General features: G+C 38.0%; 1 protein-coding gene across 2 annotated transcripts in view; it reads right to left on the bottom strand.

The window, feature by feature from the left end:
• Positions 1–18708, bottom strand: part of LOC112048938 (GATA-binding factor A) — a 64583-nt gene extending 45875 nt beyond the window's left edge. For both annotated transcript variants that reach the window (XM_052891508.1, XM_052891509.1), the window contains exon 1: positions 18516–18708. The gene's annotated coding sequence lies outside the window, so the exon portion shown is untranslated. The remainder of the gene's footprint in view (positions 1–18515) is intronic.
• Between the last annotated feature and the right edge of the window lie 885 nt (positions 18709–19593).

Raw genomic sequence — 19593 nt, 5'->3', positions numbered from 1 at the left:
TGAGAGTTTATACGAATGAACATACCTAGTAGAATGTCGAATAATAACTGTCGACAATACTTACTGAACGATATTCTAAGCAGTGGCGTGCATCTGCAAGCTTGCACTGCCTTCCATAAAGTAAATGTTTACACTAATTTACTATATTGTGGTATTTTCAATTTTGAATAATATGTATGTATACATACTTATAATATATGTATATGTATAATATATATATATGCCTAGGTACCCTAGTAAGACACCTAATGCACGCTACTATTCTAGATTCCAAAAGGAAAGAAGAACATTGCGGGAAAAAGCCATCAGATTCTAATGAAAGCCCTTACGGATTCAAAATCAAAATTCTAAATGTATTTATTTCAAGTAAGTAGGCTTAAAATACTTAGCTTTAATTTTACTTAACATCATTTTGTATAATTATGAACATACTTGTGTTAATAATCTCAATAATTGTGTTTTTCTCACTGAATAAACAAGTCTGAAGATAAATATGGTATATGTGGACTTTGTACAGCGGAGCAAAGTTCGCGCGATGTGTCTCGTACGAGTAGTACAGCCTTCAGCGCGGCGGGCGGAGGTAGTTCGGTGGGGCGGGTGTTTGTAACAAAAACGTCTACTTATTTATATTGACGTAATATTTTTGTTCCATTAAATAACCAACTAATTACAGTAAGACAGATACCAATACACCTACGTAGAGTTTAGTTTTAGTTCCCGTAAGCTATTTATAATTTCCTTGACTCTTCGGCTAGACGTCTTTAAATTCAAATAATTTATCGTTAATTTAATCAAAGTAATTTATCGTTAATTTAATCAAAATTTTTAGACTTGTGTAGCGGGTTCTTTAGGCGGTTTCACACTGCACCAGCCAGGCCGAAAGCAGAAAAGTCGTTAAAGTTAGTGTTAGCGTCACATTTATATTTACGGAATAACAGTATATGCAGCAGTCAACGAAAGCTGCGAGTATAATCTGAAGCACAGCTGAGTAAGTGAATAAGTCGGTATGGCCACTGCAGGGCGGCGCACTATCTAAACAAATTGTATAAAAAGGTAAGATGTGATATTTGTTTGTTACGAATAGGCTATGGAACTATAGGGCTTCAGGAGCGGAAATATTTTCTTTCACTAAAAGCTACATTTTCAAATCAAATCAAATCAAAAATCATTTATTTCAAGTAGGCTCAGTTTACAAGCACTTTTGACACGTCAGTTGACTATTTGTAAAGATTCTACCACCGGTTCGGAAGGCAGGTTCTGCTGAGAAGATACCGGCAAGAAACTCAACAGTTGCTCTTTTGAAAAAGTCATACAGTATTATAATTTACAATTAATAACAATTACTGTTTACATTTCTTATAGTTTTACTTTCTGTGTGAAGGTGGAAGCTGATCCAACGGCCTCCAAGCATCTTTATCATTAAGGAACTCATCAATGTTGTAGTACCCTCGACTAAGTAAATGTTTTTTAACACATTGCTTAAAGCTTTGCATTGTCTTGGGGATCTTATTATAGAAGAGTACACCCAAACCTACAAAAGATTTTTTTACTCTTTGGAGACGTTATGCAGAAATAACTAACTTATGCCCGTGTCTAGTAAGACGTGGGTTTAAATCTCCTTTTCGTTTGTACAAATTAATATTTTGTCTTACATATACTATACTGTTATATATATATTGACAGGCTACTGTTAGTATACCTATTTCTTTAAACTTTTGACGAAGGGACTCGCGTGATTTTAATTACATTATCAAACGAGTAAAATAAGCTGTATTTTATTCTCGTATTGCTACGGAATTGGGAACTACGGCACTTTTTTAATTTTCTTGAAAACTCAGGCCCCTTTATCTGATGAATTTGAATTATAACGTATGTAGGTGTAGCATATAAACCATGGAAGTAGTTCAGTTAGTGTTTGACACACATCGTCAATATGATGTAAACAAAAGACAATAACCCGCTAAGTAGCGACCCGCTCCCCGCTACACGACCACTGTGCCATGCACTATGCTATGCACTATGTACTCGATATTTACATAGGTACCTACATATTTCGTTAATTAATACTAAGCTCTGCTTTCAGGGTTGCCCGCGTCAGTGTAGGTTCAGTAGAGTTATGTACCTACTCTGCTGCGGTCTTATTTAAAACTGATGTTTGTTTACTGGGTCTCGCTTAATATAAATAGATCAAAATCAGAAACATTTGTTTGCAAGAAACATTACATTTTACAAAGATGTTCTTATGTAATAAGTAACTACGTCTCACTACCTACACTATACTTAAATGAACTATAGTTTGTAATTTTAGAAACGTTCCTTGTCAATATTAATATATTTTAATGATCCCGGGCCTCCCTTTCTATAGGAGAGGGGATATGAAGCTTCATATAGCCACCACCACAGAATACATATGTACCTACAAGTGCTGGCCACTCTAGATTGGCCCGATCATGTGCTTGTGGCCCCAGTGAGAGCAGCAGGCGCACGGTGAGAATGTTCATTTTGTTCATAATTACAATCAGACTTTGATGATAACGACGGGGCGGATAGCTTGCCGCAGTGTGACTCCAACACCATCACAACTACGGGTTCAGAACTTGATGAAGTCTTAAAACGAAATGAAAGCATAAAGTTATGAGTCAGTTAAAATAGTATGTCTGATGAGCTAACATCGTGGGCGCAATACATTCAGCTGTGCACGGAACCTCATTGTATGATCGATTTATTAAGCTGATATCTATCCAGCTAAGTGAAGATCAGATTAAATTAATTAAATAATTCATAATATTTAAAGCCTTGTGTAGCCTAATATAGAGGTCGTGCGAGTTTAAATTACCATCTCGTGAATGAAAGTGCACAAGAGGCAACAAGAATTGGTTGATGATGGCTGTTTAAGTTTGTCAAGTTATCAAATATCTATTGGACATCATGCCAGAGGCAGAAAGCGAGCGACATCGTCTCACGCGCGATCGCAGCTGATACGTATCGCGCACTGAAATAATGGAAATATTCAACCGTGTAGCGCCTTAAAACATTCCTTACAACAACAAGGCTATTCAGAGATATTAAACAAGTATTATCGGAGATTCTCATGATAATACAGATAATTTGATTAGTAATTATCATATTATATAAAAAGCTCGTTTGTGATCGCGAGACGAGGTACAAGTCCGTATCGGCTCAGCTTTACATAACACATCCTCGTGTTTCCCATTTAATAAATAATATACACATTTGTCACCGGAGGATGCGCGTTGCTACGTGCGACGTGCGGACGTATTTGCACATTATTCGCCTTTATATTGCAATAAAGATAAGCATGTTTCACACGCTGAGACTTGCTCGACAAACATGTTTGTATCTTTGAATCTGCTTTGAAAATTGAACAATTGTGTTGGTAGGTACACTATATACCTACGCAATTTTTTTCATTTTGTGAGAGTATTCAGTCATTTTGTTTTTCAAATAATTTATTTAAACTATAGTTAAGTACAATTGTTCGATTCGGCTTTTCAAGTAATAGGAATAATGAAAATTTGTAACTAATAAGGAACACAATTACACCAAATAAGAACCTAGGTATATAGCAAACACAGGCAAAAATATTATGACTTGAGTCATCGGTCTTCAATTATGGGGAAAACTTAAAGAAGGTGGTACTAGTAGTACAAAAAGAGCTAGCTAGCGATGGAAGTTAAACTCTGTTAGTGTAGTCCAGTTCTCCTACTCCGTGAAACTGTCGGGCATCGGATTTGGTTTCTGTGAAGACTATTACTTAATATTATTTCTGTTGTAGTGTAGATCAGGAAGATACACGAGCCCATCAAAGAATATTTTTATTTAAATTTTGTGTTAGGTAATTTAATTTACTTATTTTTATTTTATTAACTTTTAAGAGAATTACAAATAAATACTCCTGACACAGTTTTTCCCGACTAGTTGGAGGGGAATGGGAATTTTGGTTATATTACGGTCAAATTGAGAAACCTACTCCTTTTTTTGAAGTCGGTTAGTAAAAGAGCAGTCAACAGTCGATTATTGTAACCCTAATAGCAACCTAATAGTGAGTGAGGACTGCGGGTGAGGAGATATATTGTTACAAGTGTAAGTCGGCGGTGATACAGATCTGGCGCAGCGCAAGGTGCGGCTGCAGCTGAGCACGTACTCGGGCACGTACACGTAGTACGAGTACATAATTGTCACTCATTAATTAGCTCCTGTGTCGGCGACGAGCGACATGCGGGCCCGTTGCTGCTCGGTTAGGGTTACAATTATAGTTGATGTTCTCTTTCATGTGCTCGTCGAAATATTTAAAGGTATGCACCAGTTTTCATCGAAATGTTTTTGAAATAATTTTTGATGTAGGTCTAAGATTTCGATATTTCGATATTGTATGTTTCGGTCACAGAACATAAAGCGCTTAAGCTAGCACTTCTTAATATTAGTTTCGCTGGTTAGATACGTCAGACGCCTTGCTTTTGTACTAGTTATTTTGAGAATTTTGATTTTTGATTTAATATACGTGTAGGTATACCAGCTGTGGCAGAGCTTTTGCGATAAACAATCGATTTGGTTGACAAGTAGTTCGCCGACCTTCATACAGGAGGGATTTTCATATAATGAAGAATTTTATCAACAAAATAGTAATAAATAAATTAAAATGAAATAACAATTTCCTACTTAATATTAATATTAGGAAGGCTTTAAATTAATGAATGATATCAACAAAAATCATAGACTCAAATGGATAATAAAATGATTGTAAATATTTAATAGCTTTTAATTAAAGCCCATTTACCTCATCGCAAGATACGCCTACTTATTATAATTTATAACAGTTTGAACTTCAACATGTTTATACCTACACATGAAATACTTATGTGTGTTCGGAAAATCTGCACGGAAAAGTTTTAATTTGAATAGAAACTAGATAAATTGTATTGTTTTATATTTGCTTTAGTTTAACTTTTATTTCTAATATTATTTACTAAACAATATACCTACTATACAAAATGTTCATGTATAAAATATAAATTAGAAAGCCTAAAAAGCTAAGTTATGTTTAGTAATTAAAGAGCTATTGTTTAATAAATCTTCTAAAATGTGCCCTGTTTAGTAGGTGCCTACTAGGTGTATAGGTAACTTGCCAGTCTACGGTATACGGACGACGAAGTCGATGAGTTGATGAGTTTTTGGCTATCAAGTGACCCGCGCGCTGAGCTCTGTGTAGAGCAGATCAGCGACATTAGCGACGTAAGCCGACGCAATCTGATAAACGTGAGCACAAGACACGGCGCGGGGATCGAACCCACTGTCTGCGGCGCGGTAATACGAGCGGCGCCTATCGGTGCTGGGATCTGTCGCAATGATACTGATAAAATCTCTATGGCTAATCAACTGAGCAACGACAAGGAAAACCATTTAAAATTTACCTAATACCTGAGACGTAACGACAGAAATATTCATAAAAGTAGGCAGTGGTAGGCTGTCTCCGAGACCACAACAAAGCTATTGTTGTGCAAAAAGCGTTATCACGGGCCAGGAATGCCATTAGCGCCGCACGAGCCACGCTCGTCATGACACCGCTGTGACGCAAAAACTGACGACTGCGCCGAGTTATTGAGCTGTCGGCTAATTGTGGACAGGGACGCACGTACGGCGGCCGGCGCGACGGAGCGGGACGGCGCGCTACCCGCAATAAATAAGCCGGCTCCTGAGCGCAGGCGCCACGCCACCCCGCGCCACCCGCGCCACCCCGCGCCACCCTGCGCCACCCTGTAGCGCGACAACCTTTTATTCTCGGGGGTAGTAAATTAATCCGTGACCCATATATCAGCCGGGCCCGAACGACTGCTGTCAACATATTGATCTAACTAATTGATGACGAGACTAATTACTGAAATGGATATTTTTGAAAATTTATATAAACAATTTGAAAAATTGCATAACAGTTATCCTCTATTCAAGTAGTCAATTTGAAATGAATGGTATTGTATATTATTGACATAACAAAATATTATATAAGATATTTTTTTTATTTAACCAGGATTCACCGTATAGAGCAGAATAAAACTGAAGCTGAACTTTGAACGATAGAACAGAGAATGGTTGTTTGTTTCGACTTAGCGTCATCAACAAATAAACAAATATTATACAGGGTTTTGCAGAGTAGGTATAACTTTAAGTCCACACATAGGAACCGAACTGCATAACTAATTTTTTTTTACTACAAAAACTTTTGTTTTCATGCAAAGTAAGTAATTTAAATAGTTCTGACTATCCATGTAACACACGATCCTTGTATTTAAGAATACGTTATCATAGTGGTAAAACTGACGATATCGATAAAGGACACAATGTAAGATTTATTAACAAAAGAAATATTACTTATTTACCTACTCCGAAAATATTCATTTTAGAACACATGTTCCTTAGACGTTTTTAATTAATTTTCCTTAAAGGATATAACCCTAGAGTTGGGAAACACTCCCGAGCAACCTGTATAAATATTAAAAAGCTACTTTACTTGACTTCGCTATGATGTCGCTTGCAAAATTAATTTCACACTAGTTTAATGAGACAAAACAGACATCAGTCAATTGAGTGCGATCATATACTATATGCATTAATTGCAAAATAAAATAATGTTCGATATTACTTTATAATTGAAGACTGACTGCATGCAATATTAGTGTTTAATACACTAATATAGCGACTAGATACACACTAAATAAAACTCGCCTAATATACGGCTCCAACGTATCAGATAGCGACGTCGCTTACACTACAAATCGTTGTGTGTTCACGCGGCTCGTTACTTTACAATTTTTATCGCAACGCTGAAAAGTATCAAGGCGTTCATAAGACTGACTATTTATGCGGTGACGTCACGGAATGTTAATTTTATAGCTTCGAGACTGATAAGTCGCACTACACGGCCGGGCCGGAGTGCGAAATGTCTGCCCGCTTTTTGTGTGCTTTACGAGTCGGACGGAAATGGGGCAAAAAATACAAACAAAAGTGGTACTAATGCGTCGAGATGTATCACCGGCGACAGTTGACACTCGTGACGTCATCGTTACGCAGCACTGTTTGTTTGTCCTTGTGTGTGATATGTTTACTTTGCAGCGTCATCCGTGTCGGCTGGTGTCGGCGTCGGCCGGGGGAGGGTGATACTTTTTGTGATACACTTTATGACACTTTATTGACAAGATGTTAATATCTGCTCGTATCTATATAATTGTTTCTTCAAATACAGAGGTGATTGGTTCTGACGAGGGTCACAATATTTTTAAGTTTTTGACAGTTAACTTAACACGGCGTGAAACTCGTTCATGAATTTGTATGTTTAATTTTAATTTGTTCAGTAGATAGCTTAATAGGTAGTGCAACTACCGACTCTTTAAATCAATTCTAAAATCAGCAAAAACTGTATAAAATTGAAAATTGTATAAAATTATTAAAATCAGTATCGATAATTTGATAAAACTCGTTTAGATAAGAAAATGTTGTTTGTATGCTTGTTTATTCTGTCTTGCGAGGTGCTCCTGAGCATGTTACTAAAATATTTAATGTTGGTTTTTTAACCGACTTCAAGAAAGGTTATCATTTTGTCGGAATCTTTTATAATTCATAAATTTTAGTCTATGTTATTCTGTCTGTGAGTTACTATAATATTTAATGTTGGTTTTTTTTAATTCATAAATTTTAATCGATGCTAGTCTGTCTGCGAGCCTTTTTTGTAAGTCCATGTGAGGTGCGCTGATGGGGCGCTGATGGGGCGGCGATAGCGCCGTGCGCCGGAAGTGACCATGCATCACAGTCCGCCGTGTGTCACAACATTCGCCAAATTCAGGTAATTCCCGAATCTGGGGAACGGCCTAAATGAGAACCGGAACCAAAAATCAAAGAGACCATTGTAGTTTTGTTGTAGGTAATCATCATGGAAATGGAAATCAGATCATAAGATAGCTTGTAGGGAATGCACACGTGGGCTTCAAAAAAGTAAAGTTTCATTTTGAATTAAAAAACATTAAGTGTTCCGCATTCAGGAATTATATTAGTGACATTAAATTGATGGCAGACATGCTTAATGCAGGTTCAACTGAAGATTGAAAAATACAACCGATCGCTTTGTTTAGCATTTGTGCGCTTCCTTCAGTTGTGCCTTTGTGTTGTGTGTCGTCGGGCTTGGGATGGTCAAGTTGCTGCACACGCTACAGACACACGCGATGATCGTGTTGAAAGGATAAATATTTTATATTACGTTTGTGTCTGCTTATAAATTCGCCAATTTTATATTTTTTATGTAGAATACCTACATTATTTTGACACCTATAAAACTACATCATTATTATTTTTATCGTTTCTGTAATAAATAAGGCACATATTTAATAAGATTCAATCACAGATAAGCAAGATCATAAATTTGTTATTCGAGTGGCCAGCAGCCATTTATTATATAATATAATATCAGATAACCAGCGCGTTATCTTTATTGGCCACGCCGCGGTGCCTGCCTCCCCCCTCCCCCACTAACGAGCCGCTGAGGCCGAATCATCGCGCCATCTTCTCATCTCGAGAAAGCGTCACCGAAACGATCGATTATATCGTATTCTCACTTCCTTATTACCAGTATAAGAACATAAACATGTAGGTTTTTCTCTCTTTTCGCAGCAACGGTAAAGTGTTTCATTAATGATTATTCTGATCGTGTAGCAGCAGCTAAAGTGATCTTTACCGGAAAGTTTGAGCTAGCAAAGGGCTGAGCCGAAGACAAATACCGAGCGGTATTTTCGCACTAAAAGGAAATCAGTGCAGACGTAGCCGTGGTCGGAATTCATATTTGAATGACGTCACGAACGGAGACTTGATTTGCGTCGGCGTTGTTCAGCCTCTTTTATTTTGTTAACTCACTCTGATACGAGTTGATAAAATATTCTGTGAACTATTACGAGTACAAGTAACTCCTCTATCAACCTCACCCTCTAGCAACAAACTCCGTCACCACACCGCCGGACTATGAGGGACGAGAGTATGTTGCATAAAGCAGCAGGAAAAGAATTTCATTTCTCTTAATTTGCCACTCGATCTGAAACTTCTCTCTATACTATCTACCTCATAGCAAATGACGTGCCTTTTTTGTGTACAAATGCGCTAAATACGTAAATCATTGAATTAGTTTTTCATGTTTGTTAAACCATCGACCTCCGCCATACATTCGGTTCGATAATGCGGTAAGCGCTCTTTCTAGTCTATACGGAGAGATGCCCGGGCCCTGTAGTGGACCGTTAAAATAGACTGATAATGTTTAACATACGAGTTAAAGTTACCTTTTAATAAGAATCACACATTCTTAAGAACCTAAACATAATACACAATATAATAAAACAGTCTTTGACAATAGTGCACGGAGAATTCTGTTAGTTTCTTCTTGTTCAGGTGTAGGTGACAGACACTTGTCAGTAATGAGTAAGGCTCGCGCGGAATGCGCAGGGCGGCCGCGAGGCGCCGGCAGGTACCGGCGCGCGGCGCGTCACCGGCGACACTCTGCTGACTGATTTATGTCGTTACCGTGTGGCGAGCCCGGCGCGCGTTGATGTCTTTTGTTAACGCACTCGCTGCACTCACGAGCATACAAGCACAGCTCTAGGCGCTACGCAAGTCTAGGCTAACTTTCGTGGGTTTATATGATTTTCGCGCGTAATGTATCGTCCGCTTATGGTCGTAAACTATCCAGTTTTGTTAATTTGTCTATTCTAATAAGTATTATAAAGAAGTAAAGTTTATAGCGTTGTAGGGAGTAGTTTCTGGATTTATCTATTTTTACCAATAAAAAACTACTTTATTTCGGAGTATTTCAGGTTATGTTTATCCCTGTATTCTCAAGAGAACGGGAACAATGAAGGTGAAACTGCACGGCGCCGGCTAGTATATAAATTTACATCTGTATATCGGATCAATAATATCAAAGTAATTTAAGAAAATGGATAGGTAATTGTAATGTACAAAAAACAAAGACAGAAAAGATTTTTTTTTAAGATTACAGTATCTTACACTGTCGTAATGTTCTTAGCCACTTGGGAAAATGACTGTAAATGTCTTGTTCCAACAGCGTAGCTTATATTCAAATGTTAAAATGTATATACTACTTTAATATTTTGAATATCAGTTTAAAATACTACAGTAAAATAGCTAAGTAGGAATAAAGCATTTTAAATTCTGCAGTTAATAAAAAATGATGAGCCAGAAGCTACGAATGAGAGCTGGAGAAGTCTCCGACAGACGAACGAACAAGTTGATACGAGTACTTATATGCACAGCAACACTAAACAATACGTATGTATATTAAATCAATAACCATTTGGAGCGGGTCACACTCCGCAGTGACCCGCCGGCGCCGGCTGCGGCTTGCTTTTTTATAGATCTTCTTCCCATGAAACTTTCCAATTTCCTACTAACGTGTGTCTTACCGTAGCTTTTTATAGCTTAAAATAAGTATTCAATCGATGAATTTGGAACAACACACATCCGGCAGAGAGCTGCGGGTACCTACATGATGGCGAAAAATATACACCACGTCAGTTAAGGCTGTTTATAAGGTTTTGTATTATCAGTGGTGTGAAACATACAAAATAGAAAATTTCTTCGCCGATCAAGCTCTCAGTTTTCAGGGTAGGTGGTGCATTTTTGTGCACACTACTGTGTAACATGGCCTGTACAGTGCCCATGTAACGGGTCCGAGGCATCGCACGCGCCGGCAAGCGAGCAGGAGGCTCGGAACGCTCCCGCGCGGTCGCGCCTCGCTGTGGTCGCTCCGTCGCGTCGCTCGCGTGACTCGGCCTCGGAGATCGTTATCGGCGCAGCGACGACGCGGATACAATCTTAATCGAGTCATCTTATCGCCGACATCTTGTTAGCGATGAATATTTGTATAAAACAAGACGACGAGAGCGCCAGCGAGGCAGAGGGACGTTCCCACACGAGGATGACGCGCGACACCGATGGTTAGCTCCCAATAGCTTCGGTGCCTTGTATGGTCACTGGTGAGCGCTCGAACAGCTCTGTTTAGTTTGATCGTGCTCAGTTTTATTTGCTCTTTATGCTAATGCCGTGCTGTAGGTAGCTGCTGTCATGTTTGATAATATGAAGCGTGTTAACAAACTTACTACATACGAGTTTAAGTATAGAGTATGTAGTTATGAATAGTCCAGTGAAAGGTTAAAATATTTATTTATTTATTTCACATATTTTTATTTTAAAAAGCCGCTTAACCGAAAGTTGTAGATTAAAAGTGAAAATATGAATCAATTGAAAGTAGAATATAACGTCGTCATAGTAAAGTTGGTGAGAGAAGATGAGCCTGCGTCGAGTGTACTAATTACCTCTCTCGGTGAGGCACTTCTCTCACAAATAACATATTACACCTACTGCCAACTGCAACATAACACTTATTCTAGTTCATTTTAGTGAAGCAGCGTCAACTTAAACTACGACTGGAGGCTTCGAAAGCATCTTCAAACAATAGTATTGTATTTCTGAACGGTGTAATACTTGAAAGATATCCAGCAGTCATGTTGAAGTCGTACTCGAACCATACCGACCCCGCACCGCGCCGCGCGGCTGCACTGAACAGGCCGACTGCGCGCTCGTGTGTGTGTGTGGGACGCATGCGCACCGAATTACACACAAATGCACTACCTTTTATGTAAATGAGATGAGGATAATAGAATGTTTATAACTCTTTAACGATTCCGTCTATGAGCGGTATTAGCTTCTATGGTTAGAGGTTATTATTATTAAAACAGATTAATACTATTCAATCATACAGCGTGGCGGTGGCGCATTGTACATTTGTGGGTTATTCTTCACGAAAACTGAAGGTAGAGAAGTCGCCAGATCAAATGTGTTTCTTTTCCGACGATTTGTGACTAAGGTGTCTCATAATGTGAAGTAAGTGATGTGTGCGCTACCTGTCGGAACTGAACGTCCGTACAACCACTCGCGTCTCACGGTCAAGTCCGGTCTGACGGTCTACAATTATTTTTAACTCAATAATTATTCAGTTATTATAAATAATATATGGATTGGTGTAAAGTTAAGTAATCAGTCACGTTAAAAAATTAATAGAGAAACTATTAATATAACCCACCTAGAGGCTTTTAAAAAGTTATAGTTATTTATGACAAATTCCTTTTATGATTCCTCGTGCAATGCACGTTAACATTATTTCATTGATGTTTATAAAATTATTCAAAAAAAATTAAAATACCTAAAACGTCAAAGTCATATTATATCTTAGGCATTAATTTGTATTCAACATTTTTCTCGTAACACATGAATTGTCTCCCTTGATTATCAGTTCTACGCCTTTCAGAGCCTATTCAATGCAAACAAACAGTCAAATTTTTATTCTTTTCTTTTCATTCTTTACAAGTTCTTTACTATTTATAATATTAGTTTTTGTCTGATTATTGTATTGCAGAAGTCTCCACAAGTAATGCAGCGTCACCGCGGTACCAACTCGGACAAGCGCAGAAGATCTGTCAGAGAGCGAGCCGCAGGGAAAACGGACGAATATTATTACAACTTAAATTCAGTACATCATCACGAATTTGTTGTCCTTGTTCAAAGATTAAGGAGAAATTTATGCCGATTAAAATGAACATAAATCATTAACAAAATTTTGCAGTGACACTAATAATAATAATAATCAACTGTAAGTATGTAGGCGACGTATCACACTCGTCATCATCACAATCTGGTACCGCTTCCTATCGAGCCTGTCTCTACCCGCGCTACGTCGCCCAACGTTCGCCAATATAGGTACTTCATTTACAAACATATTGACGACACCACGAAAACATGACGATACTCACAGAACTTTACGTATGAGGACCTACACACTACACTCTAGCTGTTCATAGCCGCGTACGAACTTTACGAACCGTGTTTTTATTGTAAGTACATGTTATATTCAAGAGCAGAGCAGAGCATCAACTTCTCTAATGTACCTAATGTAACCATGGTGGATAAATTGCATCAAACGAGTTATAGTATACCTACAGGTACACACACGTTAGGTTAACGCTGCACTACAATACGTTATAAATCTCATCTACTCTGAATAACTTGATAGTTCGTTTGTAATTATATGTAATTACAAATATCAGATATGCTCCGCTTCAAATAGGCCTACGCCTAAGTGCTGGGCGCGCGCCGTAGTGGTATAGTCAAACCGTTCAGTCGGTGGCACAAAGTCCTCCTAGAGTCTCCTGGACAACGACAACAACCCGTTGGTTAAGTTCTGATCAACTAGGTATATACACTGGTTCTATTTTGTCTTTTTTATTAGGAGTTTACAAACCACTACTAGTAGTAACTACCCCACGGTTTTACCCGCATATTGTCTATTCTATCTCTGGGATGGTATTTGGCATGTTACAAGCTTTCCATTTGTGAAAGAATTATTTGAATTGGTTTTGTAGATTCAGAGCCCATTCACTGCAAACAAACTCTCAAATCATCCCTCTTCATAAAATTAGTATCAGTCTGACACTTAAGTGTTAGCTCTGTGCGTAGTGTGTAGTAAGTAAGTGCCTACCATCAAAATGTAATGAAATTTGAAATTTCAATATTTACGTTTGTATTAATGAAATGCACATACTAGATTAAACAATCGCATGTTTTAAAATTTATAGTCAAACACTGAAATATTTCTCAAAAATAAATTTACAACAAACACAACTCAAGAATGTCAATAAATCCAATTAAAAAAATAATTAATTGAAAGCCACCAGTATTATTTAAAAGTAGTCAAAGACAAAGTTGTATAGGTCGTGTGACTACCAACTGTAGGTACCTACGTCCATAAAATCAGTCCATTTAAATTCTGTCGGGAACCGAACTCGAGTCCTTCACAGTTCACACCGTCTGCTCCACAAAGTGCCAAATTCACTTTCGTTTTCTGTAACGGCTGTCAGCGACAAAACTAATGAGTCTAGGCGCTGTGCCGCTGCTCGCACATCGCACCCGACCCCACACCGCCACCCCACACCCAACCCCACACCCAACCCCACAAGCCAACTATGACATAGATACGCCGTACGAGTGATATGCCTTTGATTGAAATCATGACATGTTGCTAAATGTTTTGTAAAAAACTGATAGCTGATAACTTGAATTACCTACTATTTAAAAAAAATAATAATTAATTAAAAATAAATAAAAATAAATTACATAATTAAGTGTATTTACTTATAATTTACCTAATTTCACCAATATTTATTATTCGGTAACTAATGACTAAGATACTAAACGGAGTTAGTTAACGACGTTTACTGTTTAATGTAAAGGTAATGTTAGTAAGTTGTAACATCAGTAAATTTTACATTTTACGGGTTCTATCAGTTGTGCGATCAGCTTTGACAAAAATAATATTTAAGTCCACTTATAACACGAGAGCTTTAATAAATATAATTAACGGACGACTACAAGGTCGCAACGACAACGCGGGTCACGCTAAATAAATCTTTAACGTGAACGCTACTAGGTAGAGTATTGGAAGGTGTCGATGGGACGTTGCGTCGTGTCGCGTCGCGGGGACGTTCCGCTCCGTTGCGTGCCGTGCGGCGGGCGCGGGCGTGCGCGTCGCAGCCGAGTGTGGTGTCGCATTAACTTGTAAAGTGCCCATACAAAGAAGTGTGAGACACACAGTTATGATTATAGTATGCGCATTATCATCTGAGTCGTCCGGTCATAAAAGTCAAAAAAGATAGGAATGTGCAGCGCGCCTACCTGCGCACCCTAATTATCGATAAACGGCTACCTGCGCACGTGCTAATGATGAGTCAATAATGATTTGGACGATTCTGATTGGTCGGTTTCTAATGTAATTGCATTGCGTATTTTTTTTGCTATAAATGTGTTTACTGCAATTAAATAAATACATTCATGTGTTACTCGTTGCGCACTATGGATACTAATATATAATAAATTTGGCAGAAGACGAAGATTCTGATGATGAAGACTCAGATGAAGATTAATTTTATTTAGTTAATAATTATATAATATGAAATATGTATTATATTAAATCAAATATTGTTAATTTTTTTAATTTTGTGAACAAGATACGATAATAAACTTTACTTATCGATAATATGTCTTTCATTGTTACACCCTTCACTAGACGGCTCCATAAGACCCATAAGTGCAAGCGAGATAGATATAGAGAAATGATTTATGGCCCTAAGACTCATTTGTTAATGCTATTAGTATAATTAGAAATCACTGTCTTTTCGCTTCAGTGTTCACTTCGCTATAAGAATACCTACTGCAGTACTTTCGGCGTAAAGAGAACTGTCCGACTGCAAAAACTTGCATCTCAGTAGAATCAATTTATCTAGATACGTACGGATATAATAATTGGTAATAAATTAAGAGACAATTTTGTGAATAAATTTACATGTTATTAATATAAAATAATTTGTCATTAAGGAACTCTGCTACTGTGTAATATCCCTTATTTAAGAGTATTTTAACCATTCTTCCTTTGAATTGCATAGCATCTAACCTTTTCAAACTCTCTGGAATATGGTTGTATATCCGTATGGCCATACAATATGTGTTATTTTTAAATATATTTACTCTCTGCCTTGGCACTACAAGTTTATATAATATTTCTGGACATTCAGCAGTCATTCGTTCAGCGCCCGCCGCTGTTAGTAACGGTTGTTGACCGTCGCAGAACTCAAGTAAACGAACGTCACAGTCTCGTTTTTCTGTAGATATAATAATTATGTCCAGATGTTGGCGACAATCTGTTACGTACTATGTATCTACTATGCTGAACCAAGATTAACAAAGTGGCGTCGACTTTATGCTTGTTAAGTTGTCAAGCCCACAGTGTTTGGACGCAAGAAGCGCGACAAATGTAAAAAGAGTAGTATACTTGCGGCTAAATATGGGGGAACCCTAAAACCTACTTACTAATCGCTCGTATTATACCTTTCAAAAGCCACTTAAAAACGAAAGTGAAACTATGTAATGCGCTTAAGTTCTGCCGCAAGTCGAGTTGGGCATGTACCTCTGGTCTACCAACGTACGTACGAAACACTAAAATAGTATAATAGTCGACAAAGTACACGATATCATAAGGGCAGCTACTTTTCATTATAATCTCCACGTGAGAAGTTAATTAGGTATCGCGAGTGTGTGTGTGCGGTGTAGCGGGGAGCAACGACAAAAACCCGGCGCAGGTTCTGTTCTGCTCGGTTTGGCTAACGAGCTGTCGACGTGCGGGCGGGGGAGGGGGGCAGGGGGGTTCACGTACGTTTTATTTTCTCCTATAACTAAACTTTTTTTCCTAATTTTGTGCCGATGAATGAAATGTTGGTTGAATGAACGGGCGAACGACGTGTGGGATAACTAAATTAATTTTATATTAACTGGTGGACGGAACCAACTCTATGTTGTGATGTCACTGCCCGTAGGTAAGAGTACCTACGTAGGTAAGAGTTCAAGGTCTAAAAAAATCTACCCCTAAAAAGGGGTTTTGGACTGATTATCCTACTAATATTCTAAACGCGAAAGTTTGTAGATATTAATGTTTGTTTGGATGTTTGTTACTCTTTAACGCCGCAACTACTGAACCGATTTGGCTGGAATTTGGAATGGAAATAGATTTTACTCTGGATTAACAATAGGTAATTTTCACCCCGGAAAATCTATGGTTCCCGAGGGATTTGTGAATAACTAAATTACACGCGGACGATTTTAAAACATAGCCTTGATATACCATTTTAGAATCCTCACAAAAATATCTTGAATTTGATACCAATATTGCAACATTAGAAAAAAAAAAAAATTTCACCTCGAGTCTATAGCGTCTCACAGTCTTGTTATTTTTTTTTAGTTTCACCTATCTAAGAACACTTGGGTTATTGAGACAAATCTAACGATATCCTAATTACGTAAATCCGTTCAGTGGTTTGAAAGATATGAGGTAATAAAGAATATTACCTACATACATACATACAAGATATGCGCGAAAAACGTAACCCTTCTTGCAGTCGGGTAAAAAACAATCAAATCTTTCCTATTTCTAATATTATAAATAGTGTACCGCCCGTACGTACGGCGTACCGCCAAGCAATTTAGCGTTCCGGTACGATGTCGTGTAGAAACCAAAAGGGGTGTGGATTTTCATCTTCCTCCTAACAAGTTAGCCCGCTTCCATCTTAGGTTGCATCATCACTTACCATCAAGCGAGATTGTAGTCAAGGTACCTATAACTTGTAAAAAATAAAAATAAAAGTGTAGCTAGATAAGATACCATACCATTATCTTACTTTGATTCCTAGTTTTGTTAGTCAACTTCTAAAGGAGGCGGTTCAATGTACGGCTGTTTGTATGTTTTGTGACAAGGAAAACAAGCTAGGTAAGCCTGTTTTCGTCTTACTTCGAGTACCTAATACATACTCTTACTGCAGGCTTCATTTGAAGCTGGACAAAATACCTATACTTATCAGTTGGCTGCTTTGAATGCATGTAGATTACCGAACCTGGACACACGTGGGCACTTCTAGCAAAACTTCACTTTTAACTTTTATGCAAAACTTAAAATATCGGCGAAGTAAGAAGGTATGGGATGCCTACTTGTCGGTATTTTATAAGATAGAAAGGTTTATTTCGGAGATTGTGTTCAATAATTATTCGACATCGTTTACCGCCGCACTACCAGACACGGAGTGTGTTTCAAACTCCTGTTGTCTAGAATTGGAACAGCACATTTTGCGTCTAGGGCAGATTATTCACCAATCTGTACGAGTATTTGTCTCCTTATTTTTATATCAATCATCATTATCTAGCTCTCTGTTATTCTGTTTATTGAACCGACACAGAAAGCTACCGGCCGACGGCAGTGTTAGCGACGCCGAGGAACAGAAGATCGAGGCAAACATATTATATTTATGTATGTATATTAATAACGTTTGATGTCATGTTGAAGATTTTTTATTTATTTATTTAACAATTGATTGTTACTCTGAGAACTTTAAAGTTATGCACTCGCATGTGGTGTGGTAGAGTCTCTATTATATTACTATATCGAGGAATGAAGACAAATGGAAAAAAACACTTGCAAATGTGATTTAAAATTTGAATATACGAGTAAATATGTAAAAATGTAATGCTGTAGCTGAAAATTGTAACAACACACTACTAAACTATCTATCTACAATAATAAACTATCTAATCTGATTACTGATTGCAAGTTTAGTATCATATTTTACAGGTAGGATCGGACTAATCACACTAATGAAAACTTCCTTGAAAGCCTTTTCAGGGTTGAACTTATCGCATTATTAACAAATTCATAAGAAATTAGACACATACCTACTCATAGAATTAGACGATATAAAGAGTCGTACAGATTCCATACTTATTGGTGGATTTAGTATTTATTATGTTTAATTGTCCGCAGCGAAACAAAGCAGGTGCATACATCTATCACTTACAAAATGACGATGATGAACAGCTAAACCGATGAATCGGGAACCGAAGGAACTGTCACTGAGTTATGTATACTGACACGATCACTGCACTGAGCACGGGCACGGGAGCACGAGCACGGGAGCACGGCGCGGAGCACGGACACGTACGAGCGGAACGAAGCGCGGGAGGCGACTGGCGGGCGGAGCGGGCGGCGCGCGGCCGCCATTGGCGGGGCGGAGCGCGGAAAACATTTCCATAAATTAGCGTGGGCGGGGGGCGGGCCGCCCGTCGCCAGCCGCCCGCCGCCTCGCGACACTGCTGAGTGCCGACACACAAACGGGCCGACTTGAACACCCGACTGCGACTCATGTTGACTAGATTACAGAATAAAATCAACTTTAACCCTTTAAAAACTACAACGGTGTTGTATACCGAGGTGACTTAGTTTTGTGTCTATAACTTTTTCGTTTTTAACGCAACACCTTGAGATTTCATGTACCTACCTAGTACCCTAAGCCTATAGTGGCCCTACAACACGCGGGAAAGAAGTTTTGCACGAGCCCTGGTTTCGAGATATACTCGCAACCCGGTGTTTTTACACCCATTGTAACCCAAAAAAATAAAATATGTTTATTTTCGTAATTATTTATTCCAATAATTATAACCGGGTGTTAGTATTTACACCCATTGTACATATAGTGGTACATAAATAAATGCATTGTTGGAATAATGAGGACTTCTAGCACCGTAAGTAAATAAAACTCCTAACTACTAATGTGATTTTTAACATTTCATTCTTGAGGTACCTATGTAAGTATTTAAAAAAATATTTAATGTAATAATTTTTAATCAACAACAAAATAAAGTGCATCTCCTTAAACATGACGATGTACCTACCTACGCAATCATCTTTTCACCCCCACTTGCACGTTCAGTATGTACCAATATAATAATTAGTTAGACGTGCCTATGATATTGTTACACTCATACCTATCTCTCCCGAATATTTTAATTTGAAAGCTGATGTGATGGAGGTGGTCATTGGTCCCTGCTGCAATTTATGAAAATTTGTTTGAATAAGTAATCAACAGCTTATTCCTA

This window comes from Bicyclus anynana, chromosome 4, assembly GCF_947172395.1.
Source record: "Bicyclus anynana chromosome 4, ilBicAnyn1.1, whole genome shotgun sequence".
NCBI classification, from domain to species: domain Eukaryota; kingdom Metazoa; phylum Arthropoda; class Insecta; order Lepidoptera; family Nymphalidae; genus Bicyclus; species Bicyclus anynana.
Note: the sequence above shows the minus strand (reverse complement) of the source record. Positions and strands in the feature narration are given on the sequence as shown.